General features: G+C 39.2%; 1 protein-coding gene across 1 annotated transcript in view; it reads left to right on the top strand.

Moving 5' to 3' along the window:
* Positions 1-10,008: 10,008 nt before the first annotated feature.
* HECW2 (HECT, C2 and WW domain containing E3 ubiquitin protein ligase 2) overlaps positions 10,009-25,349 on the top strand; it is a 170,329-nt gene continuing 154,988 nt past the window's right edge. The window contains exon 1 of the mRNA XM_030018086.2: positions 10,009-10,181. The gene's annotated coding sequence lies outside the window, so the exon portion shown is untranslated. The remainder of the gene's footprint in view (positions 10,182-25,349) is intronic.

The raw sequence follows: 25,349 nt of genomic DNA, 5'->3' as shown, positions 1-25,349 counted from the left end.
TAGAAGAATATTGCAACATTTATGAAAATATGAATTGCAATGATGAGGTGACACTTATTAAAAGAAAAAAACAAATAAAAAAGCGCCTTCAAACAAAACCGATTGAATCCTTCAATTACATTTTTGTCCCCAGTATACAAAATCAACATGGAAAGTTTAATCCCTTTGTAGCAATAGTGACAGTGAAATCTGTTGCTACATTGAAATGGCAATTGCAAAAGGAATTAAGCGTCATGGATTAAAATAGTGCAAATTATGTTCTTGTTTTTTTTTCAGTAAACTGAATAGATGCACTCAAGTACATTTATAATAAACAAGCAAAGAAAAAACCCTACCATCTGTCTATAAAATCAGAATTTAACCATAGAGTCTTACACGGAATTTAAAATTAAACTTTTACAATTTGACATAAAAGCTTTATATTTGACTGACTTCATTATTGCCAAATTTTGGGTTAGGATTTTCACTGTAAACAACTTTCTTGTTACATTTCTATTGCCTCAAATAATCTGATGGCAAAAATTAATGACCTACTTCAGTGTAATATTGTATCTGTGTTTGGGTCCATTATCAAATAAATGAAATATGCAATCTTGAAAAAGTTACATCTTTTCCTATGCAGTCACAACATTTTACATTCCAGATCTTGATATCTTCTCCAATAGTCACTTGGATAAAATTCCTACTGGATTTATTCTGAAGTTCTTATTTCTTATTCCACTCTTAGCACTTTTAGACTTGAAGTCACGGACTTGTCTGTTGTTCATGAATTTAACACTGCACTTGGGTGTGATGTAAATGAATTTACAAAGCTTACAGCTAAAAGCAGAAGCAAAGTGTCCAGGGAGTAGAAGACAGTTAATGTTTAGATTATAAGTTAAAATAACAGCATTGTGCTTTTGAACAGAATTTGGCTCATTCCCTTCTCCCTTGCTGTCTCTTCCCAATCATGGGATCACCTGTCTGTCATATCAGATCTTGTGCCACTTGGATTGCATGGTGAACCCATTCAATTTGCTAACTCAGCAATAAAATACACACTTTTACTGGGTTTATATTCTGTAATTTTAGTCAATAGAACATTCTTTCTCATGCAGTGCGGTGGTTGCTAAAGCAGATGTAAAGTGATGGGACTGCTTGAGAATTGGTAGGGATTTGGACCTCACCTTTTTGATGTTGGTGAGATGTTAATTTGGCCAAAGCTGTAACATGAAACTGCCTGTTTGTTGCTTTTAGCACTGGTATATTTTCGTTCAAAAATCTAGAAATGCATACCCAAGAAAATATACATTAAATTTTCCTAATTTCATTCAACGATTTGAAAGTGTCTGGTATCTTGTGTGATTCCAGAAAATTGTATGTTCAGTTCTAGTCCTCTGGTTCAAAGGTTTGAGAAAATAGCGCGTCCTGGACACATTCCAATCAGGGACTGATAAATCTTTGCTTAATTGAGCGTCAACCATATGGTGCAGTTCAAAGGTCTAAGCAAAAATGTGCTGCTGCTGCTTCATTTTTAAGCTTTACATTAGTGTGCTTGCTGCAGGAGAAACAATATTTCTTTTTCTGCCACTTTCTGTTCATGTGTCAACCTAGCACTTCTCAGAAAAAAATAAATAAACCTGAAATAAATACTAGCTATAGCAAGGTTCTCCAAATCGTGTAACTTGAGGCAAATTAAGAGGTTAAACAAATATACACTAATGATATTCTCAAAAATATACCAAGTTGTAATCATAATGATTTAAAAATAGTTATATTACCTGGAATATTTTGTTTTCTCATACCTGCCTTTGTGGAAGTAATGTTATAACCTCATGTGAAAGCGGTAGCTGGATGACTAAATAGCATTCATTATTCATAGGAATATTATGTGGAGATGATGTTTTCTGCAGTAATATATTATAGCACTTTACTGAAGTTATTCAGACACCTTTGATAACAGTGTAGTAAAGTACCATGAATTAGCCATCAAGGCTAAACTAAGTAACATTTATTCCCTTTTTTTTCCTGCTGCATTCAGCTTTTCACTAGGAAATTAATTCCACTCATGCTTAATAAGATGCATTAGCTTAGAATTAAGTGTGCTATTCAAATCTGATTAGAACAGACTTTTCAGAATTTAGAGTCCTTTTCCTATTCACTGGTAGAATCCAGGTACAAATATTCACCTTGTAGAATATTCACCTTGCAGTAATCTGGTCACATAATAACCAGATCACTTACATAGCCTAACTCACATGATCAAAAGTCTTCGGTATCTGTTGTCACATAATGGCATCTTTATCTCCTGAACTAGAGTCCTTAGGCTGAGAAAAACTTTTGCCTGTGTAGAATGCACTCTGTCATTGCAGGATTATTCTTCGTAGAATAATGATAGCACTCTATGCGGTCTTGCTTTAAAAATCTATAGTTATGATCTGTACAACACATTCAGACTTCACTAAAAAATGGGAGGTAGCATTTCATAGAAGATACTAGGGAATGGAGAATAGCTCCTACAGGTTGCAAGTGCATGATGCCATCAGTCCATCATCAGGCAAAACCTCACTAAGAAATCTGGATACCTGTCTGTGCAGTACACGGGCTGTGTGGTTATGTCCGTACTTTCAGCCTGTCAATGTGTAAATCCAGGTTTCATAATACATGGTTCAGTATTTTGCTTCAGAGATTAGAAAGTGGGTCTTTATTACAAACAAAGTTTTGATAAACAGAGTGTAAGTGAAGTCTCTAAAGTTGCCTTGTAAAACAACTGTTGTAGTAAAACACAAAACTGAGGCTTGCACCTATACCAAAACCAACAGAGGGGTGTTGTGGTGGGTTGATCCTGGCTGGATGCCAGGTGCCTACCAAAGCTGCTCTATCACTCTCCTCCTCAACTGGACAGGGGAGAGAAAATATAATGAAAGGCTCGTGGCCCAAGATAAGGACAGAGAGATCACTCAGCAATCACGGTCACAGGCAAAACAGACTCAGAGAAAAAATTTAATTTAATTTATTACCAATCAAATCAAAGTAGGATAATGAGAAATAAAACCAAATCTTAAAAACACCTTCCCCCCACCTCTCCCTTGTTCCTGGGCTTAACTTTATTCCTGATTTTCTCTCCCTCTTCCCCCGCAGCAGGATTGTTTTTCACAGATACATGCGATGGTTTTGCCTGTTGATGTTTGGCTTAACTTGAAGTGCATGTTTAAATTTGTCCCTCTTCAGTTAAGCAGCTAAGTTTGTGTTTGAATTTAAGTGCATCCTTAATGCACAAGCACTTTGCGGCATGTTAATAGGCCTCATTGTGGCTTTAGTTTGGAGCCCTTATTTTTATGCTGTGTTCAGCTGAGGTCCCTGTTCTTGGTTGTACTTGTTGCTACACCACCACATCACCGGGTCTGGGCATTCAGAATCTGTAAGCCTCAAAAATCTAATTTTTTGTTTGCTTAATTTTTTTGTAATACATAAAATGGATGTTGGAAATCTGGGTAAGAGTTTTGAGTTTTGTAAAACCTTTTTATTACAAGGCAGAGAAATGTGTTAAAAAAAAGTTATTTGTATAATATTTTATGTAAACTTTCTAAGAGAGAGGTACACCTACAGGTCTCTTTCTACTCTTGTGGTTGTTTTTTGAATGTTTGATTTATGAACAAGTGTTGGCTCACACAGTAGAGCCGCCCAGTGAGCTGCTGTTAAATGTATATACATCAGGAATGGATAGGCTGCTACATTTCAAGGTGGTCAGATAGCTTACACTATATTAAAAAAATAGAGTAAGTTAGATTTATATTCTCATGGAATGTAGCCATTGTTATGAACTGATGGTTTGCCACTGCAGTCTTTCCATGTGATGCCAAGTTAAAAATGCCAGGTGAAAATTTACATTTAAGTTGTATAAGACCTTGCAGTAAGAACAAGGTAAAAATATCAAAATACAAGACCTTCCTTTTGCTTTGAGCCTCAACAGGGAGTGAGATTATATTCATGGCTGTTAGGATTTTGCGGTTAATTTTTGTAACGGTGCTGAATATGGTTATGGTGACAGTTCTACACAGAAAATTGACTGAACACTGGCTTTAAGGTCACCATCATTTGTATATTATGCAGTCACTGAAAGAAAGTCTTCTCTCTATAAATTTGGCAGAAGAGTTGGGAAAGGTAAAGCGCTAGTAATTTTCACCATTCTGAATTGAACTGTTGGCCAAAATAACAGTCTCACTATCTGTACTTTAGATGACTCTGGATTCTTAAATATAAACTTATAGCCCTTTCATAAATGGAAAAGGATATAACGGGTAAGAAAGCTATGTGGATGGAAGTCATGTCAAGTATCTATTTTGAATGGGACTTTAAGAAGGTTTAGCTGGATTAGGCACAGCCAAAAAGCTTCTTTGTTGATTCTTCAGGCTTTCCTAGTGGCTTTATTTTTCTGGCATTAATGGTTATTTGTTCTGTGCAGGATAAATGTGGCTCAAGTGTTTGACAGTTCTCTCAGTTCATGATAAGTTGAGTTTCCATTGCTGAGCATGCCTGTTAGTGAATGTATGTTTGTGTTACCCTATTTGATAAAGAGCAGTGAAGCACAAGCGTCTCCTGAAGAGAAGCTTCCACTTACAGTGGGAAGTATATTATTTCTGCCTGAGCTGCAGGGGCATTTTCCAGTTCTACTAATTCCGCATTCAATCCTATGTAGGATGCAGAAGGAATTAATGTCACTAGGGTAACCTGCTGCCTGGTTGCCAAAGACCTTGCTGCTTGCTTCAAATCTTTTAAAGAAAATTCATTAGTAGTAGAGCTCACTCACTTAATGTCTGCTGTATTTGTTTACTAAATGCATCTGTGTGGTAATTGTTGCTGTTGTGGGAAGCGGTAAGACTTCTAAAGAGATCATTTGAGGATTTTAGTCAAATTATTGACCAAATGTGTAATTCAAATAACCATTGTTATTGTCTAGAGAGGTGTAAACTAACATGAAGAGAGGCACCAGATAAATACTCTGGGACTTGAATCCTAGTCATATTAGTTATGTGGCAGTTCTGCGCCACCTGCTTGAGCCTTTTGTGCTCTCCCTTCACTGGGGAAAACCAGGAATTGTTCTACTACTGTCAGTACAGATCTTTAAATTCTCCAGGGTTCTGATGCAGATTTGTGATCCTCTTTTCAGCCTCACTAATGTCTTGGTACCTTCACAATCTTTCTATCATTTGTCTTCTCAGCATGATGTTGGACTGTTTCCCCACAGACTCCTTTTACTTGCTTCAGCAAGACTATTCCAAAAGAACAATGTGTTCATTTTCTTCAGTTATGGAAGCTTCCTGATTTTACAAAAGCATGATCCATTGATACTGTAACATACTACTTCAATACAGCCTACATACACTGCAGGCTCTCTCTGCAGATTTGACTGACATGTTTATAAGTCAAATAGCGAGATCGTGAAAGTGTGTTTTGCAAGTGACATTTCAGTATGACTTTGGATGCAGTGTGTATGGATCTAATCCTATATTACTTGCCTTAAGGGTCCAGTTCTAAAATTAAATCTCTGCGAGTACCACCAGAAACTGACAATTGCTTTTTTCATCGTAACTTTAACCCCAATTCAGTGATCTTTATGCACATTTCAGTGACTATCTGGAAGCATTAGGAACTGCAGTAGACTTCATTTCTGTGCCCAAAAACTGTTTCCATGATTTCAAAAAATGTTATTGGTAGGAGATTGCTTTAATATTTGCAATTAATATACTTCTCATTAATGGTTTAAATTTTCCTAATCAAAACTTGGCCATGTGTTTATTTGCTTTACGTATTAATGTTCCCGTAGGCCCAAGACCAGAAGGCCGACTCAGGTAAGCTCTCAATCCACGGGAGTTTTGCCAGATTAGGGTCTGCAGATTTGAGCTCTAACCAGATTAGCGCAGATGGCCCGATGCAGTGGGTCTCTTCTCCGTACACCAGAAGAGTGGAGAGCTGCTGTGAAGTCCCTTGACTCTCTGGCTAGATAAATGCCTGCCCTGGCACCAGATAGTACCAGATGGTGACAGCTCCCGAGGGCCCATGGACCAGCTGCAGGCGGCTGGAGAAGCAAAGCCCAGGCGTGCGTTCCCTCGCCTCTCGCTGCTCAGACTGCAGGGGTGTGTGGCCTCCCATGGGGTGGACAAATCCACAGTCACTCAGGGACTCTTTTATATCACAAAAATCCCCAGCCGGGGAGCTGCAGATGGTTTTCACTCTCATTAAGTCTTTTGTGCAGCACAAAAGAGGCAGGACAGGCCAAAGAATATGTCCTGCAGATTTTGGCACCTACGGTGATTCTTTCAATTAATACTTTCACCTGCTGCACAGTAATCTGTCCAGAAGTCTTGTGAAACATTACATTTGCATCCCATGTGAATGTTCTTTCAGTTGATCCTTTTAGCCTTTTTATGTTTGGCTTTTTAATGGTCATGGCAAAGAAACTCTTATTTTGGGTATTCAGCTTGGCCCATTGTCTTGCAGAGAATTGAATTGCTGGGAAAATATGAAATCTTCATAGAATATAGAACACCATTTCCTGACTTTTAACGCTTCTAGCTGTTGTATAGGAAAGTTACCCTCTCAAAGGGCATTGTTCTTCATACACTCTACTGCTGATCACACGGTGCTAGATGATGACCTTCAGTAATGATTCATCAAGTCCTTCTTTCTTTGCTCTAAATGATAACCAAGAAGAGGAGAAAGGAGATGGGAAGTACTGAATATTGCTTTATTTTCTTTATTTACTGTTTGCTGAAAAGTTGTATTTTGCTTTTTCTGTACTAGTCTCTTAAGTATTTGTGTGGGAATTAAGTGATAGTGCCAGGCAAAATGTATATTGCTTTTTAATATTAATGTCTAATGAATTATATTAAGTATATGTCCTCTTTTGTTAAGTTATCAAAGTCCAAAGTTAGAGCAGCTGAAAATCCCTTTTATAGAGGGTGCATCCTTATGTCGGTATGTCATAGATTCTCACCATATACAGAACTTTAGGGGCACTAATTAGAAATTTTGGATGTCTAATTTATTTTTATGGTAACATATTTTTACCGTTCATAGCATTTTGCAGTTTTTTTACTAAATAATTTCTGGGGATGACTGAAAATTGTTTTTTCTCCAGTGAAACCTTTTCCAAGAACATAACAAACATTCTTTGGAAGTTCTAGTATTCTAGTACTACTTCAGCTATTTTTAGGTCCTAATCTTCAAGTGAGAGTAATATAGTTTTCCCAACTTTCACCCAATAATAGCTTTGCCTCAGATACATTGTAACTTAACTTTAAAAGGTATTTCTCAGTCCAGAACGGTGCTGCCACATATTGTGCACTACACATCTCTGTTAGAGAATGATATTGGAGCCCTAGCAAAGACAGTAGGCATACCCACTTGGGCAAAGCTGATTTTGTATGAGTTTCTGTCATGTTGGTTTCTTTTGTATTAACTTTTCAGCAAAGGAGAGATGAGATGGATCCAGGCCCGGGGGGGGGGGGGGGAAGCAATAGAGTTGGAAAGAGGACAAAAGACAGCTGTTTGCTCCAGAAAAGCAGGCTATTTTTGAGTCTGTTGAAGATTAACTACCCATTGCTTCAGTGCATGGCTCTGAAAAGTTAGCCTATTCCTTATTAGCATAGTGTCTGTAGGTGTGTAAGCACCCATGAAGACAGAAGTAGCAATTCCTCTATGAAATTTCTTTATTTTCTAGCGTGCATCCAGCTCTATTCAGTTACAGCCAGCGTTACATCTGGGAAAAATAGAAAATCCTAAATCATACCAAAGACAGAGGAACTGTTAATAAAGGACTATGCATGTAGCATCATATATAATGTGAATATCTCAGACATGTAAGCATAAAAATCAACAGGTTTGTAATTACTGGAAAGCAGTAGTGCTGAATTTCTACTAATACTTTAAAATTTATCATTGTTGTGATCACCGCCATTAATGTTTGGGGGGAAAGTCAAGGGGATTTAAAGATTCATATGAATTAATGTTTTTGCTCAGTGGAAATAGGATTTTTCTAGCATGGGCACAAGAACTTTCTCAAAATCCATTTTGAGGGAGAGAAACATGAAAATCCAGTGTATGATTTATGTAGTTTTACAATTTACAGATGAGAAGTCTTAAAGACAGTCTGCACTCATGTCACACTGTCAAAGGGCTTTTACAGCTTGCAAATCCACTGAGAATAATTCATTAGGTAACGGTTTTCATCTTCTAGGTTTTTCATCTTATCATCGTAAAAATGTCATGATAACCAAAACCAAAGCACAAATAATTATAAGTTTTATGAAACTCTTGGCAGTACACATCCTTTTTCCTCTTTTCATCTTGTTTCAGAAAGTAAAATAGGCATTATATTATCAATGCCAAGTCAAGGTACCGCTGAAGAGAGATGTATCTAAGAATGCCCAAATCACTGCTAACCTATATATGATCACCCAAATCCGAGCCTTTAATGTACAGACTTATTGCAATGATACATCAGAGTAGTACTCTCTTAAGCATAAGGAGTCGGAAAATTTGTGTAAGACTGATCAGTTGCACTCTGATCGTTTGCTCACTATGCATGTTCAAACTACATTGTAAGTGCCGATACATGTACAATTTACAGAAAAGAACCGAAACAAAGTTTTAAAGCTTCAGGTACATGGAAGGGTGTTAATGACTTTGATAGCCTGACCTACTTTGGAATACAGCCACATATGCTCATATCTGGAGCAGGTTGTCTAGTATTGTACAGAAGGGCTGAACAGCAAATTCCCTCCTTCTACTGAAGCCCAGAGAAAAGCGCCACGGGCTTCAATACAGAAAGGATTTCTAGCCCAGGGCTTTGAGAATACCCTATAAGCTATATAAAATTTACTTTGTATCTTGATGTACATGAGTTTAATATAGTTGCCAGCTGGTTATGCTGAAGAAAGTGTCTACAGAAACCCATTTAGTTGCCCATATATCCAGATATATATAGAGGTATATAGAATTTAGAAAACAGATGCAGAATACAAAGTAGTTGGGACTGACGTGCTCCTTGATGCGGGAAGATTTTGCCTTCCTGTGACTCAGAAAAGAAAACAAAGCATGAGGTGTCGTCTCGTAGTAATAACCAGGACCTGGATCATGTAAGAATAAGTCTAACGCGTCCATTTTTTCTGTCATTGGCATTGCTGTGTTTTTGTTGGGCTGCGATTCTGCACACCACCGGTCCCCCGATGATTACTGTGTGTATTTTAAGATTTCATTTCATCTACGTTTTTTGTAACCGCATTTTCCTATGAAAACATTCCTGAATTCATCGTGATGGACAAAGCACAAGTAAAATTGCTGAAAAAGTAGCAAATGTAGAGCTGATTGCACCCAACTGCTTTCAAACAGACAGGATAATTGCCGCTGAGAAAACGATAAAGGCTGGCTCGCGTTCACGTTGATGACCGCGGTGACTGTCAGTGCTAATAACTAACTGTACGTGAATTGAAAAAAAAAAAGAAATTGGCATTTCAAAGCACCATTTCAGTGGTGCCTTCTCCTAAGCAGCGGCTAAAATGCAGCCGCTGCAGGACCATCTCCCCCCGGATCCGCGCGGGGAGGGCTTCTCACCAGCCTGACCGCATTCACCTCCTTTGGGTGCGCGGGCTGGGGCCGGGGTCCCCCGCAGCCCGCTCCCGCGGCGGGGCCCGGGCGGCCGCCGAGCCGCGGCCTGGCTCCCCGCAGCCCCCTCCGCCGGCGGGGCGGCCGCATCCCCCTGCCTTGCTTTCGCCGGGGCGGGGGGCGGGCGGCTTTGTTCGCGGCTGCCGGCGGAGAGCTACCCGCCCCCGGCACCGCCCAGGCCCGCGGGGCTGCAGCCCCGGCCCCGGCCGCCCCCACCCCCATAGCGCCGTGCCGGTCGGTGATCGAGGGGAAGATGCCGGCGCGGAGGCGGAGGCCGGCGAAGGGGCGGGGGGCCCAGCCCCGTCGCTGAGGCGGCGCGGGGGCGGGGGGCGGCGCGGGCGCCCCTGCGCGGGGAGGCGCTCGCCCCGCCGTGGGCGCGGAGGGGCCGCCGCCGCCGCCGCCACCGGCGGGAGCCGCCTGCCGCAAGGACGGGGTGACTCCGGCCGCCGCCCGGCTCCGCAGCGGCGCGGACGCGGGAGCCGCCCTCCCCCGGAGCCCGCCGCGGGGCGCGGAGCCGCAGTGCGCGCCTCTGCGAGGTGAGTGGGCGCCGCCGCGGCCGCGGGGCCGCCCGGAGCCGCCCGCGGGGGCGAGGGACGTGGCTGAGCCCGAGGGGCAGCCGGGGGCGGCGGCTGCCCGGGGGGACCGGGCCGCGGCGGGGCGGCGCGCCGCGGCAGGTGCGGGCCCCCCCGGCCGGCGCCCGGCGTACCCCCGGGGCTCGCGGCGGGCCCGGCGCCGTGCGGGCCGGGGCGGCCGCAGCCCCGGCGCCGGGCTGCGCTCCCTCGCTCCGCTGCCCGCCTCGCACTGCCCCGTCATGCGGGAGGTTCGGGCGGCGGGCTGCCGCGGAGCCCCGCGGGGTTCCCTTTGGCTTCGTTTGGATCGCTTTTGGGCTATTTAATTATAACTCGTTTCCTGCCCGGAGAACGCATCCAGCACTTTGTGCGCCGCGTTCGTCTCCTCCGCTCTTTCTTCCCTCGCCATTTACTGTATTTATTTATTTATTTATGTATAAGGCTATTCTCCAGATTTGATAGACCGGTGTCCGTGGTGGGGAAGAAAGATCACTGCGGATTTCAAGCACGTTGTGTTCAAAACTGCGGTTTAATGTGTGCACGAAATCTTGTGTGCACAAAATACAGCACAATGACAGCGGGGGAAAAACAGGCATTCTGTGGATTGTTTGTTCATGTGGAGATCTCTTTTTTCCTTAGTACACTTGTTTTTTTTCTCTTAACCTTTTCTGTGCCCGTCACTACAAAGCATGAGGGTATTAAAAAAAAATAATCTTTTTTGGGCTGTATGATGTCAAAATACACGGAGTGTGGTGTGTGTAGACAGAAATAGTTACGTAATTTATTATCTCTTATTTTGTTGCTGGATCTATGTCAGGAGCATGGAGACAGTATTTGTAACCTCTTTTTTTTTTCTTTTTCTTTTCTGGGATGCTGCGTGAGGGAGTCTTTGCACTACACTGTGTGGCATTGGAACGTTTGTAAGAGATTCAGCCCTGAATCCCTCCCGTATCCGAAATCCCAGCAGGGCCCTTACCTTTCTTCATACATGTCCAGGGCTGCTTGCTGTATGCTCAAAAACTTATTTTGTTCATTTTTTTTTTCTTCTTTCCCCAACAATTATATTATTTTTTTACTTTTTTAAACAAAGGAAGTCAAACCGTTAGAAATATTTCAGTAGTAATTATTCATAGCACTAAGGAACAGAAAGAAATCCATATCATGGATGGATTAAAAAAACTTCTTCCTATGTGCAGGTGAGCAGTTTGCCCAGTTCTTAGACTCCTTTGGAAAAATTTTCCTTATAAGATGATAATTGTACGGTTGCAGCATCAGGCCATAAGGTATGATGTCATTATTAGCATATGAAAGGAACAAACCTAATGCTGCCTTTCAATCACTGCTGCTCTTCAGACTCTAAATTTCCAAAAATGTGGATCCAAAAATGTCAGCTGGAGATACCACAGTGGATGTTGGACGCTAGTCCGTGTGTGTCTGTCTATCTTTCTATCCTTATTTATATCTTTTGCTGGAATTTAAACATACCACCTTGTAACAGGCTCTGAGATTGCGTGGAGCTCATATGGTTGACGGGAGACCATTTTTACAGTTATGCTTAGTAGTAGTTTAACTTCACAGAATTGTAGTTGAAAAGCCCTCTTTCAGCTCATCTGTCTTTATAGCCTTCCGGTGATGCCAGTGCAAACTTGTGGCGTATCTTTCAGTCTTGTCGGCACTATGGAATTGGTTTGGCTTGGAGCATTTGCCGGTCTCCCCGAGGACCCTCTGCCTTAAAGACCTATTTACTATCATTCTATTTATTTTTAAAGTCAATTTAGCTAATGCACATTTCTGTTTGTTTTATGCTTCCAGTGCTTTTTCAAACCTGGTAGAATTCACAGTGTTATGCCTGTAAGAAGCCCTATGATAGTACCGTGGCTGTCAGCCAGGAAAAATATACTGTTTTGTCAGATTTCCTGAGAAGAAATGGAATGAATTTTGTGCTGCCCCCTTTATAAGGTTAAAGCCTAACTGAAAACAATTTTTTTTTTTTCTTTATGTGCCAATATTCTTTAAACTGCAGCTAAAGCTCTGGTATGCTGCAAAATAAGGGGGCTTTCTGTGTATGGGACTCAGTCTGCAGATTACATTCTTGAATAATTAAGTGTAATTCCTCTTCCATTTTTTCTTCTTTAATCCAACTCAGCCTTTTGGTTTTTTCAAAACCTCTGCTTTAGTCAGAAGGAAACAGGATGCTTAGGCTATTGCGTTTACTCCATTGGCTAATGTGTACTGATAGGGAGATGGTGACAACACCTATTTGGGTAATGTTACGTAATCATTGAAAATGAGATGTAAATATGTGCTTAAAATTAAATAGTGTGTTCAAAAGCCCTTGCTTGAGACCATATCCATCATTGCTGCCTTTCATAGTATGGGATACTCAGAGTAGGTGAGCCTAATTTTGTTTGATCCTGTTGTTATCATGCATGGCACGGTCATAGCCTTTGTCTTCACATTGTCCATTGCTGATCTTTTGGTTATATTACAAAGGGGGAGAGGCTGGAGTGAAGTTACTCGCCAGTAGGAAAAGTATTAATTTCATTGCCAACAGATGGAACTGAATTGAACATTTTATGCAGAAGTCCTCCAACCTAAAAGGAAAGGAGATGTACTCTTGCAACCTTGTGAGCCTGTGTTTTGGTACTTTGAAGCTAATGGCAGTATATGAGGTGTTTATCTAATCATATCGGGGCCCTTTGCAAGATCAGAATGGGATTAACTGTTATTGTTACAAATTATTTTGATATTTGAGTTTAGTATCTGAGAAAAGTTCCACGTCATTTCCACTGAAATTGAAGTAAATGGTGCGTGGCGTATATAGACAGTGGTATAGGCCCTCTGTGGTGTTCCTCTGTGGCAGCTTGTTTGTGATCAGTTGGAATATCAGTGATATTGAAGAAAAGGTTGAAAATGCACATTTCTCTGGCAATAAGATCGACAATGGTGATAAAGCTTTGTGTAGCATGGACACATGTTACGAGGGCACCTCTTCATGGGGTGAGATGCCAAGTAGGATGTGATCCTAAAATATTGTAGTACTTGTAGAATAGTTCAAGTAACACTTTTTTTAAAATGTTTTTTACAGAAATGTAGACATCAGTGCTTGAAACCCGTGTCTTTTCTTAAAATTGATTGCATACTTGGTGAAAGTAGCACAGTAGTTGCATGCTCTCTTCTGAGCATCTTGATAAAACTTCTGAGTAGTCGTGTTAAAAGACCGCAGTCAGATTGTGGATTCTCATTGGAAGTGCAAGCCCTGGACTGTTAGTTTGAGATGTAGTGGATTTTGAGGCAAATGGCTAGTCGTAGCCTTCATATCTCTCTGTCTTCTTTGTGGAGAGCTGTTCCTTCTTCTCATGATACCCTGTCATACTGGGGAGAAAATTAAAAGTGACTGAGGCTAAATATGGTTTGGATGTAGACAGTTATGACGACTATCTTGATTGTGCCAGTATTTTGTGTAACGTTATATTTACACAGTTTTGTGTAACAACTGTATTTTTTTATGATTGGGGAGGACTGATATGCTGATACTGGTTGCTTGATGGACAATAATACTTGTATTTCATAATTTGTTTAGTAAATTTGCCCTGAAATACGCAGTTTTGAAAAAATAGATAATGATTACATTTGAAAGATAGTTTTGAAGGATGAAAAGAAAATTTTGAAAGAGGATCTTTTCTTTGAAGTGTAGTCGTCAACCTTTCTGTGTGGCACAATTGCAGCTTGTGTGTGTTCTGGAGAAGCAGCAATAATTGAAATGAATTTGAAATTGAAATGTGAATCTAGCATTATTTGTCGAAAAGACCCAATTAGTACAGTCAAGCCAAACTTTACGGTTGAAGGAGTGCACTATTTGTCCTTCAGAAGTAAGGAAGTAACCAAAAGTGGATGATTGATGGGTCGGCTGAACTTTTGGGGGGCTTAAGGAGTCATTGTGACATAATTAATAGTTTGTGTTTTTGTTCTTTGTATTAGCATTAGAAATGAAAAAAAATCTTGCAAATAATAGGCTGTTGAAATAAAAAAAAAATACTGTTGAGCTGGTGTTTCTTGGTGCTGGTGTACAACAAATCACGAGATCAGCAGACAAACTGGGGAGTTGTTCAGATAGTGTTTTGGTTCAGATTTCTTAAGGTGTGTGCCTCTTAATTTGTGAAGCTGTATATACACATACATAATTTGACTTGTGGACTTTTAGTCATAAAAACTTTAATAACATTGTCAATATGCCTATATGCCTTGTATTGACTACCAGAGAAAGATATTAAGTAAAAAAGGTTAACATTTCAGTAATAAGCCCACCTAAATATTGCATGGAGGACAGTGAAAAGTGTTTTGTTAAGTGCTATGGTGGCCAGGATCCATTGGCTAGGATCCACTTGAAAAATCAGATTAAAAGTTTCTGTGCTTGACAAATACAATGTCATTAGTTTAAAAATTCCCTGAAGGCTAGTGTTGTAATTAGATGAGCCCAAAGCATGCAACAGTAAAATTAATTTTCTTCCAGGAATGACCAGCAGCATCTTTAAAAAAACAAAACAAAACATTGACTGATCCTTGTCGGACAGAGTAACCACAGTAAGAAAGAAGAGTTTGCCAGGAATGAGTGTGACAGCTGAAGCCACAGCACCTCATGGTGAGTGGAGTGGGTCAGCCGCAGCCTGGTGCGAAGCACTGAGGTGTGTGAGGATCCTGCTCAAAAGTGATCATTCACTAGGTGTCCCATATCAAGGGCTTCACTAAATTGGATGTTACAGATGCTGAATACTGGGAAAATAGCAGTAAAAAATCACAAACCCAGCAACTCCCTTTAGATCCTGGTTGTCACAAAAGGGCATATGCCCATCTTGGTGCGATTCCTTAACTCTGCTCTCTCAAGAGCATGCGAGCTTCATACTGCTAGGCTACAACGTCCCAGCTTCAAAAGGCGTGCTTGTTAAGCTGTGTGTTTTCTTTATTTAAGATGCATTCTGAAAACAGCTGATCTGCCTGGTTGATCTTGTTATTCTTCTGCTAGATTACTGATTTGAATCTGTTTTGAGCTGGTAGTTCGATAAAAGGGTTATTTCTCCCACTAGAAATAACAGAGTAGAGACTGTAAACTTACAGCCTCTTTAAAATGTATCCATAGCTACATAAAAAACATAAGTTATGCTTCTTGATTGATTGCTCTAATAAAAATGTCTACATTGTCTTCATGAATATAAATATTGTTGTAAAGGAAATAATTTCCCAAATATTTGTATTGCATAGGAAAATAAGAAAATTATGAATGCAACTGTGGTGGGCTCTCTGAGGCTTGCAAAACTTTCATTGGGGTCAGTAAGGCTGTGGCTGTACCTGCTGTCTAAGCTGGCTTAGAGCCTGAACTTGAATGCTGTCCCAGGGTTGTGGCACTGTTTAATTGTTAGTGGACTCCTTGGCATGCTTTTGGCCAGTGTCAGCAGCCCAAATGAGGCATGGCTCAGGGAAAGCCATGGACCAGGGACTATCCCAAAATGGATTATGGATAAGACAGCCCCGTTTTGTGAGAAAAGAACATGTAGCATGTGAGGTGTACTGCATGGCTTCAGCATCTGTTTCCTGGCCTGTTCTGCATACGAGTGCAGATGCTGCTGCATGTTTTTAGATAAGAAAAAGCTCTGATTGCATGCTGTTTACCTAGAGAAAAACAAGAAGCCAGTGTCATTTATGAGAAAGTGACACTTAAGAAAGTTTGTTTCATATTGTTGTTTCATATTTGTGTGTCTGTATAAAAAACCCCAAACACAGACACAGACATTATTTCATATGACAACTAGCTTCTTGTGTTTTGAATAATGCTATGTTGAGTGATGTCCAGATCTTCCCAAAATGCTGTTAGGTTCTTGTAAGCATGTGTAGCAAAATATCAGAACTAGAATAAATGTCAGAGTTAATGGTTGCATGAACTTTCATAGTGTTTTTGTCTCAAATGTTCACCTAATAATCTCTGAGTGTGTAGATATGACACCACTTCTTTGTTTCATTTCCTAAAAGGTGTTTTGACTTTCTTAGAATGAAATAACTTCCAGCAAAATATAGCTTAGACCTAGCTCAATGTTTATAAACACATTGTATTAACTTCAGTATGTGTGTGTATTATGAACTTGCTTGGAACTTGGATAAGTATGTGTTATGTTGGGCTGTTAAGTGTGACAGGTTGATAGTTTTTGTAATGAAAATATTGGTTAAAGTACAGAACCACTGTAAACACCGTGGTGCTGCTGCTCAGCAGTTGTAAATTGTCATGCTCCTTAATGTTCCACAGAATTCTGACAATTTCTACTACTTGCGTTAGTTTCAGTGTCACATGTTTAGTTACATTGAACAGTTTAGATGTGTTTTTGTTTCTGATACCAAAGATGTAAACTTTTTTTTTGAGAGAGGGAGGGTTTTTTTTTCTCCTTAGGCATTGTGTGAAACATACCAAATATTGCAAATTTTGGAGGGTTGATTTCTAGAGTTGATTTATGCATACCGTTATAATAAATAGGTAAATAAAGTCAAGTTGTCAGACTCGACGTTCCAAGAGGTGTACTAATCACTGGTTCAAAATTTTACCCTTATTTTCCTTAATTGGATTTGGGTGGGTGTTTTTTGTTTGTTTACTGTATAGGTGTGGGTGTTGTGTTAATTCTGCCTCGTGATCTTGAAAATACTCATTTCCAGTGAGATCCTGTGTCTTTTAAAAACTGACTCACTGTTTTGGAAGAAATCTTTGCCTTTATGTTAAGCTGTTTCATTTCCTCTCAATACTGATATTGATACTGACTGTGTGCAAAGGCATAGACTTAAGGACTGGATTTCTAGCTAAGGTAAGTTAATAGGTGAAAGGCTTTGGCTTAGATACACTACAAAGAACTCTGGTTTTGACTTATGTTGAACTTAAGACATGTTTGTCTCATCATGATAGGATAAATCACTAACTAACTGAAAAAATGAACTGCCAAGGCTCTAAGAACATGAAGTCAGGACGTTTTTAAAACTTGATTATGCTTATCTTGGTTTGTAAAGAGTTTGAGGTACTATAGATACAAGAAGTATGTTCAGCACCTCTTGGTGTAAGCTTCATCAGTTGTCAGCTGTACGAAGACAGCCTTTTATTAAGGAAGAAAAAAGACTAACAAGTTTGTTTCTTGCTTATGTAGATAAATTTATTTCTATTACATTTCTTGATTATCAGTGGGTGGGGTAAATAAAGTCAATATAAGGAGGACTAATGCATGTATTTAATTTTTCTTTTTATTTTAATGGGAAAACTATCATGTGTTGGCATGCAAGAAACTTTTGTTTTAATCTTAAGGCTTTTTTTGTCCTTACTGTAATTTGGGCATTCCTACACTGCTGCTTTTTTTAAGTGACACAGTCCATTTTGAATCCGTTCATAGAAGAAAATGTAAGCCTCACGTCTTGTGCATGTCCCTGTGTCTCCTTTCCAAGGTTTGTGTTATTACTGTCACCACGTAAGTGCTTTTCTTTCCAATGCCTTGAGAAAAATCCACCTAAATGAATGGGAGACCACTGTGGGGGAACAAAACACAAGCATTGACAAACCCTCAAGTACTCACTCTGGAAAAATAGAAATACTTTTCCACAAATCTTTCTTCTGTGTAATTTCAGTTTTTTTGGTGAGGCTCTAATACATGGAAACTTTTCTGACAGATTAATGTGATTTTTAAATTAATGACATCCCTTTATTAATGCATAAGGCAGTGTTGGCTATCTGTATATTAAAGACTTTGTTAACTAAAGTATGCATTGATTAACCACATGTGAAACATTTTTAAACAGAATAGAAACAATCTTCGTAAGTATTGATGACGAGGAGTTCAGTCTTCCAAATGCTTCAGAAATACGAGAAGCCTGAAACAAGTCATATATCCGAACTTCACTTCCAAAGGAAAAACATGTTGACTTAGTGTCTTAGCTGATTGTGTGTCATTTGGAAAACAAAAAGCAGTATTGAAAGAGTAAAGGATTTAGCCTTCTACTGAATATGCTTCCTGACTTGTAATGTAGGCTATGTCAGCTGCAAGCAAGCCGTTTTTGTCAAATAATTATTTTGATCTTGGTTCACAACCCTAACATAAATTGATTAATGTTTACTCATGTAAGTAGCCCCACAAAAAATCAATATCGTAATCATTCCTTGTTAGTATGGAAACGGTTGTGAAGTCCCTCCCTGCCCCTGCAGTCTTGACAGCAGTGGGGGCAGGATGATTAGGATTCATACAGTATCACAACAGATTCTGATCATGTGTCTTCTTGCTTCCGTGGATGGCTTATGCTTTTGTTCCTCCTCTACCCAAAATACATTTAAATTTAAGACTCATTCATTACCTCATGGGAAACCGGTAATGAAATCTTTTACTTTCAGATTGACAACCTAAGTCCAGTGTGGATTGTCAAAGCCTCGAAATTGTGTCTTCTAAGGGAGGAGAAATTAAGGGAAGTTTTGCATCCTGTGGAGAAAAAAATGAGTCTTCTCAACTGAGTTCCATACTAAATGATTCGAATACAGGAAGCTGGTCTTGTGTGTAATACTATTGTTATTTTTTTAATGTTTTCAAACTTACTGAGGTTTCCTGGAAAATGGAACACTTGTAGGCCTGATTCCAGCTAATGTAAATGGGCATAACACTTAATTGGGCTACTGTGATTTATACTTCTTAAATCAGGCCAAGTACAGTTTAAATTAAGTGGATTAACAGAATGTAATCTGATTTGATTGGTGTATCTGATCAGTTTTTCCTTTGATCTGTGCAATGTACTAAGAAACTAGTTTAAAAATTTAGTGAGATGTAGTTTACTAAAGAAAAATACCAGAAGTGTTGCATGATACATTCACATTTCCTGTATATGGGGAAAAAGTTTTCTTGTATGAATATTCTACGTTCCCAGTTGCTCACTGTGTATCTGTATTACTGCACATAGTCTCTCATCTTTGTAAAACCTCAAATAGTTCAGTGTAATAACTCAATTGAAGACATTTTATCTCATTAAAATGTAAATGTAGGTAATCATACTTTGCATTGTTGTAGCTCTTCACTTAAAAGTTCAGTTCTTCTTGTTATTAGTTACCTGGAATTAAAAATAGTCCATATGTGATCTCTAGAGCATGAATATTCCAAGCTGTAGTTAGGTGCTATAGCCACATTTTCATCTGCAGGTGATATTTTACTTATCTATAGTTTGTGTTAAATAGCATGGCTAGAAATCTTACTGAGGTGAACAGAATATCACCTATTTTACAGTTAGCAGGAACTGAATGTGTAAGAGTACAAACTGGTTTTTGTTGTTTTTTTGTTTTTTTTTTTTTGACAGAAATGTAGAGTAGATTTAAGTATTTATCCATTATTCATACATGGAAAGGACCCAAGGAATAAGGAGTTACCAGGTGTTTATAGTGCTGTTCCTCTCGGACCGTGCGGGAAGAATTTTTGTATAGGCATTTGTGGTGGGAAGAATGAGTCGGACTCTGAACTATCCCATAGGTGTGCCATTCTGGCACAATGCAGTTAGCAAAGCCCACGATTAATGCTGAAAGAACTGAGGGATAAAATGCTCTTGGTTGTAAGGATTCAGCTATGGAACAGTCTTCCAAATCAGATCAGTGAAATCTGAACTCCTACAAATGCTTCCAGACTTCTGGTTTTGAGAAAGCCCTTTCATGACAAGTCATGTCTCAATGTGAAAAGCTTCCTCTTGCCACCCTTATCTCACTTTCAAAAAGCATGTAATAAAAAGTGCTATCCTAAACAGTGCTTTTGTTTCTTAAATGTAACAACCTCCATTAAGTCTGTTAAGGACTTCAATATTGCTTTTAATTTATGAACACTGTAATATTGGTCTTGGTGGTGGTGTAAAACCCAAAGACTAGAGCATACATCCTCCTGTTTGCTGTTGAAATTTAGGATAGAAAAGTAATGCATCCCCAAAACACTATCAAGCTTCATAAGCATCATACCTTCATAGAAGTAATGTTCTATAAAGAGTTATGCCTGACTTACCCTCCAATTCTTGAGTGATAGTTCAACCATTATGGAATTGATTATTTTAAATTCAGATTGCTTACTGTAAGAGTCCAAGTGATTTTATGTAATATCAGATAATGAGATTATTTTCCCCCTAATTATCGTTAGTGTGTGTTTAATGTGGCTTTTTAATTACAAAACCACAGAACTTTAATCAATTTAAGAACAGAACGAGAAGAGTTTGAGTTTTAAGTATATATATACTGAAATGTCATTTATCCATTATCTTCAAATTATTCTTTTGATTCCTTTCTTTGAAGTTTTCCTATCTTACACTGTATGTCCCAAAGCACTTTCTCTTCTGATTTCCTTCCTTCACCAATTTTTCTCTCTCTTTTAGTTTTGTCTTCAGGCATCTCTGCAGTTCTCTCATCATTCTCATCCTTCCCCAGACCTCCCGTAATTCTGGATTTCTGCAGTTCTCTGCATACACATTCATTCTCATGGTCTTGGTCATCCTTTTCTTTCTCGTCCTTTCTGGTTTAGTAAGAATGGGAGCCTGGAGAGTGAGGTGAAGTTTGATTATCCTTGTGTAGGGTAATAGAAAAATGTTTTTTAAAAGAATAAATTCTAGCTAGAGACAGGCATGCTGGCCAGCCATGGGACTGGCAAAATGTGAATTGAAAGGAGGGTTGTGCCCAGAAAACAGGGGGTGTGATTAGGATTCAGCTCCTTCTCCTCTCTGCCTGGCATGTAGCAGGAGCCTTGGGTCACCTTTTTTATCAGTTGCTGAACTCTGCCAGTGTTATAACTTTTCTTAAAGATACTGCATCTGAGAGACTGAAAGTCCTTGATGTCAAATTTTCTCCCATGTGTCAGGAAAGGGTGGCACATACTAGCTTTTGCTTTCACCTCCAACAGCTCTGATGCATTGGCAATAAGGAGGAACATTCACTTGAGATTGTTTCCTGTCTTCCTTAATGGAAGAGAGGGATGCTGTCTTCCAAAATATGCAACAAGGCAAATGGAGCAAGGAATGATTGGGATCAATCTGCAAACTCATTTGCTGCAGGTATGCATATGTCTTTTATCAGCTGGAATGAATTTTACTGGGTTTTTTTTTCATAGAACTTAGCCATAAAAGGTTAAGGTTAGTACACAGAATTTTTTTTTAGTCTCTTCAAAAAATTAAAAATACAGTGGTATGCCCACACACAGAATATTAATTTTAGGTTAAGATTTTTTTAGCAAAATCATGAAATTGTCAGAGCCATTTCTGAGCTGAGAACAAATTTGTAACATTTCTACAGTGTTTTCTGCATACAGTAATTTTCAAGCATCAGTCTAGAAGTGCTCCATGATGCTTTATTAGGTTTTGAAAAGTAATTTTATCAGAAGCCAGGAGTGCAAGTAATAAGTAAATGTAAGTGATTTATATGTACTTACACAGACGTAAGTGTTGCAGAAATAGTTGCTGCATGTTAGTGATGCTTCTAAGATTCCTGAATAGTGAAAACCCTTTTCTATTTCTTTTAGGACAGTGGTGCTTTAATTGCATCTGCTCTTGGAACTCCTTGAGACAGGCAATTATATTTGTTTGAATTACTGGAAAAAGTAATTCCTCTGGCACTGAGATGTCCAGAAACCTTTTGTACTCTGATTTGCTTTGTTAGCTTTGAATATTGTGATTAGCATCAACACTTAGAAACTCTACATAGGCAACCTCATTGTTGTAACTGATCCTACTGAAATCTGTTTTTGTCTAAAATTCTGAATTTTGATTCTTTTGGCTTTCATATCTAATGGTCTTGTTGGAGTCGGTTGCTCACAGCAAAGAATTTAAAGAGCAGCTGTATAAGGATTTCCAGTCATTAACTTCTATCAGTGTCCTCTGTTCTTTTGGTCTGCCTGAATTCATATGCTGCACTTTGGCTGTGGTTGTCTCCTTTGAGGCACAAAATTGTAGGCCACACTCTTGAATTTCTGTTGTACTTAATGAGAATTTAGCATTGGGTAATGCCTACTGAGCTGCAGCTATGTTTTGCCCTGCAAAATAACATACCAAGTATATAATTCTTAACAAGAAGATCAGTTAGTAAAATTAGAGTACCCTTTCTTTTTGAAATCTATGGAGGCAAACAAGCAGTTTTATGGGAGATGAACCACTTTTGCAAAATTAAAGGCACAAGTCACAGTTTCATTGTAAATATTTGATATAGCTTGATACTTAACACTGTGTTGCTCTACAGTTGTACTCCGTTGCCAGTTAACAGCTTATTTCCGCTGTTATTAACACATTCAGAAGGGAGCTGGGCTCTATGGAAAGAGGAAGAGGAAAAAATGTGCATGTCAAAATGCAATTAAATATTTAGCCATGATTATATTGTCTGGAAGAGACTGTGGGAATTGCATAAACTATGTGTTGGATGTGTAGCCATGACTAGTTGTACAAACCAGCAGTATACAACTGTAAAAGTGCACTATGATGGAAGGCAGGTTAACCTGTATAAATGCAGTGCATTTCAGCATGCAATGTGAGATCCACAAAGTGAAAGAAAGATTAAATAAAAGAAGGAAATGCCAGAACACTAGCACTGATGTAGTTACTGGGTGAATTTCCTGGTACCATTATCACGGACTGTGTTTCATTTCTGGTTGTTTTTTTCCCCCTACTGTCATCGAAGTAGCTGCAAAATATCAAATGAAACAGGTTTTATTAAACCTGCCTGACTGCTGTTTTTTATATGGTTACCGCTACTATTTTCTTCCCATTTTCTTTCTTCTCCACTATTGATCTGTGCAGTTAAAATACGTTCATACAAGTACAGGCAGTCAGGAGCGTTTTTAGGGAAATCACTGATTCACAGTGGAACTGTCTACCCATCACTTGAAATACCGTAGTTGCCCATGTGCATGCTCCTTGTGCTTTCCAAATGCTAAGTAAAGGGTTCTTTTAAACCACTGTAAGCATCTTTTTAAAAACAAACAAAACCACCCCCCCCCCCCAAACCCAAACAACCCACAAACGAAACACAAAAACCACCAAGAGGTAAGTTGCATTGCATTGCACTGCATTCTGAATGTGATCCAAGATGGACTTGCTGTGGTTTGGTACAGTAAAATTCCACCTTCTAAAGTGGCTTTTCTGCTTTTCATCCTTCCCTTTGAGAGCTGTGAGTGTCCAGCTGAGGGTGGAGATCTTGGCAGATTACAGATAGGAAGGAGATCTTTCTCCTGGCACATGAGTGGTCATGAAAAACAGGAACAGGGCCTTGACGTGAAACTTGTGCAGTACAGAGAGTCTGCTGTATGACTCAACTTTGCTTCTGTTGCTGATGGTAGAAGAGCTAGCTGATGGGGTGGGGGTGTTTTTGCAATATATTTCGGATCTGGGAAATATAAAAATAAATAAAATGAATGGGAGGAAGAGAATTTTGAAAATGTAGTTCAACAAAATGGATTGGATCATGAAGATTAAAGAATACCACATCAGGGTTATTGAAAAGGGTAGCAGTTTAAGTGAAATTAAGTTTGTTGCAAGCCTTAATGAATCCATACATCTTCATTTGTTTTCATTAAAATTTAGGAGTGCAAGCTAACTTAAAAAAAAAAAATATTGTATGTTTTATTGTTTAACTTCTTAGGAAGGTGGAAACTGCCATTATTTTGTTAAGTGGATGGAAAGTTTGTGAGCTTTTGTGGTTCAGAATTCCTCTGAGATAATGTTATCTTGAAATTCTAACAGTACCAGCCCCCTAAATTACAGTGTCTTACCCTGTTCTTCCTATATTCATTAAACAGGAGGGGTAACAGGTTTTGTTCTTTTAGCAGCTGAAGAACATCAGCATCAGAAAAATAGACTCAGATAGCTTGTTCCTCTAGTACAGAGTCCAGGAGATTTTATACTTTATATAGAAGGTTAAAATCACAAAAGTATTTTTTTTAATATACTGTCTAAATCTGTAGGAATTTCAGCATGACTGAAGAAGAATATAGCAGACCTAGACAAAAGATGTTAAAAAGTATGAAATAGCTTTAATGAAACTAAGCTGAGTAGATCTTTTTTATCTTGTAAAAAAAGGCCAGTGGAAGGATATGTCAGATACATATAGAATTGTGAAAAATACAGAGAAACTGAATATATTTGGTTTTTTTTTTTTTCATTGTTTCAGATGATGTAAAATCTAGGAGGCATCTAGCAAAACCATCATGGAACAAGCTCTAAGAAAGCATAATTAGTTCATGCTTGTCATAAAATATCATGGGAGCCAACTCCAGATACATTCCATGACAGTAGTACTTGGAAATGGCTCAGAGCGGTGCAGGCGAGATCTGGGGGGAATTGGAGGTGGAAGGTGGAGCTTATACTGAGTGAACTGGTAAGACTGGGGGCAGGAAATAAACAGGCTTTTGAACATACAAATCCTTTTTCAGACTTCAGATAGCAGCACCACTCTTTGAAACTAAATGCACATTGAAAATAACGGGTCTGAGTTTAACTAGTAAGATAAATATACTACTAGTAAGTTGATCAGGTACCTGAGAGAGTGTTCTCAAAGACAATAGGATCTGTAAAGGATACCTGCAGTTTCCTTTCCTTGTTGACAGACTGAGCTTTCCATTGTATTTGTTGTTAAAGGGAGAAGGATTTACATAATCCTGCTGCTAGCATATTTTAGTTCCCTCCTTTTCTGTCTTTGGCTGGTTGCTTTGTGCTTATTAATATTTCATAAGACTGATATTAGATCATTCAGCATGCTTTTTTTTTTTTTGCCTTTTTTTTTTTCTGTTGGCTCTTCACAGGGCAGATAACGGGACAGACAACTCTTGTTTTTTTGCTGATTATGGAATATATGGGTAGCTGTACAGTTCTGGAATTGATATTGTTGTCAAAGTGAGAATATTGAAGGGTATGGAAAATATACGTAATATATGTAATAGCCGGAGAGGAACTTTTTACAACGGCATGTAGTGGTAGGACAAGGGGTAATGGCTTTAAACTGGAAGAAGGTAGATTTAGATTAGATGCGAGGAAGAAGTTATTCCCTGTGAGGATGATGAGACACTGGAACAGGTTGCCCAGAGAGGCTGTGGATGCCCCTTGGAAGTGTTCAAGGCCAGGTTGGATGGGGCT

The sequence above is a fragment of the Aquila chrysaetos genome, chromosome 6 (genome assembly GCF_900496995.4).
Source record: "Aquila chrysaetos chrysaetos chromosome 6, bAquChr1.4, whole genome shotgun sequence".
NCBI lineage: Eukaryota > Metazoa > Chordata > Aves > Accipitriformes > Accipitridae > Aquila > Aquila chrysaetos.
Note: the sequence above shows the minus strand (reverse complement) of the source record. Positions and strands in the feature narration are given on the sequence as shown.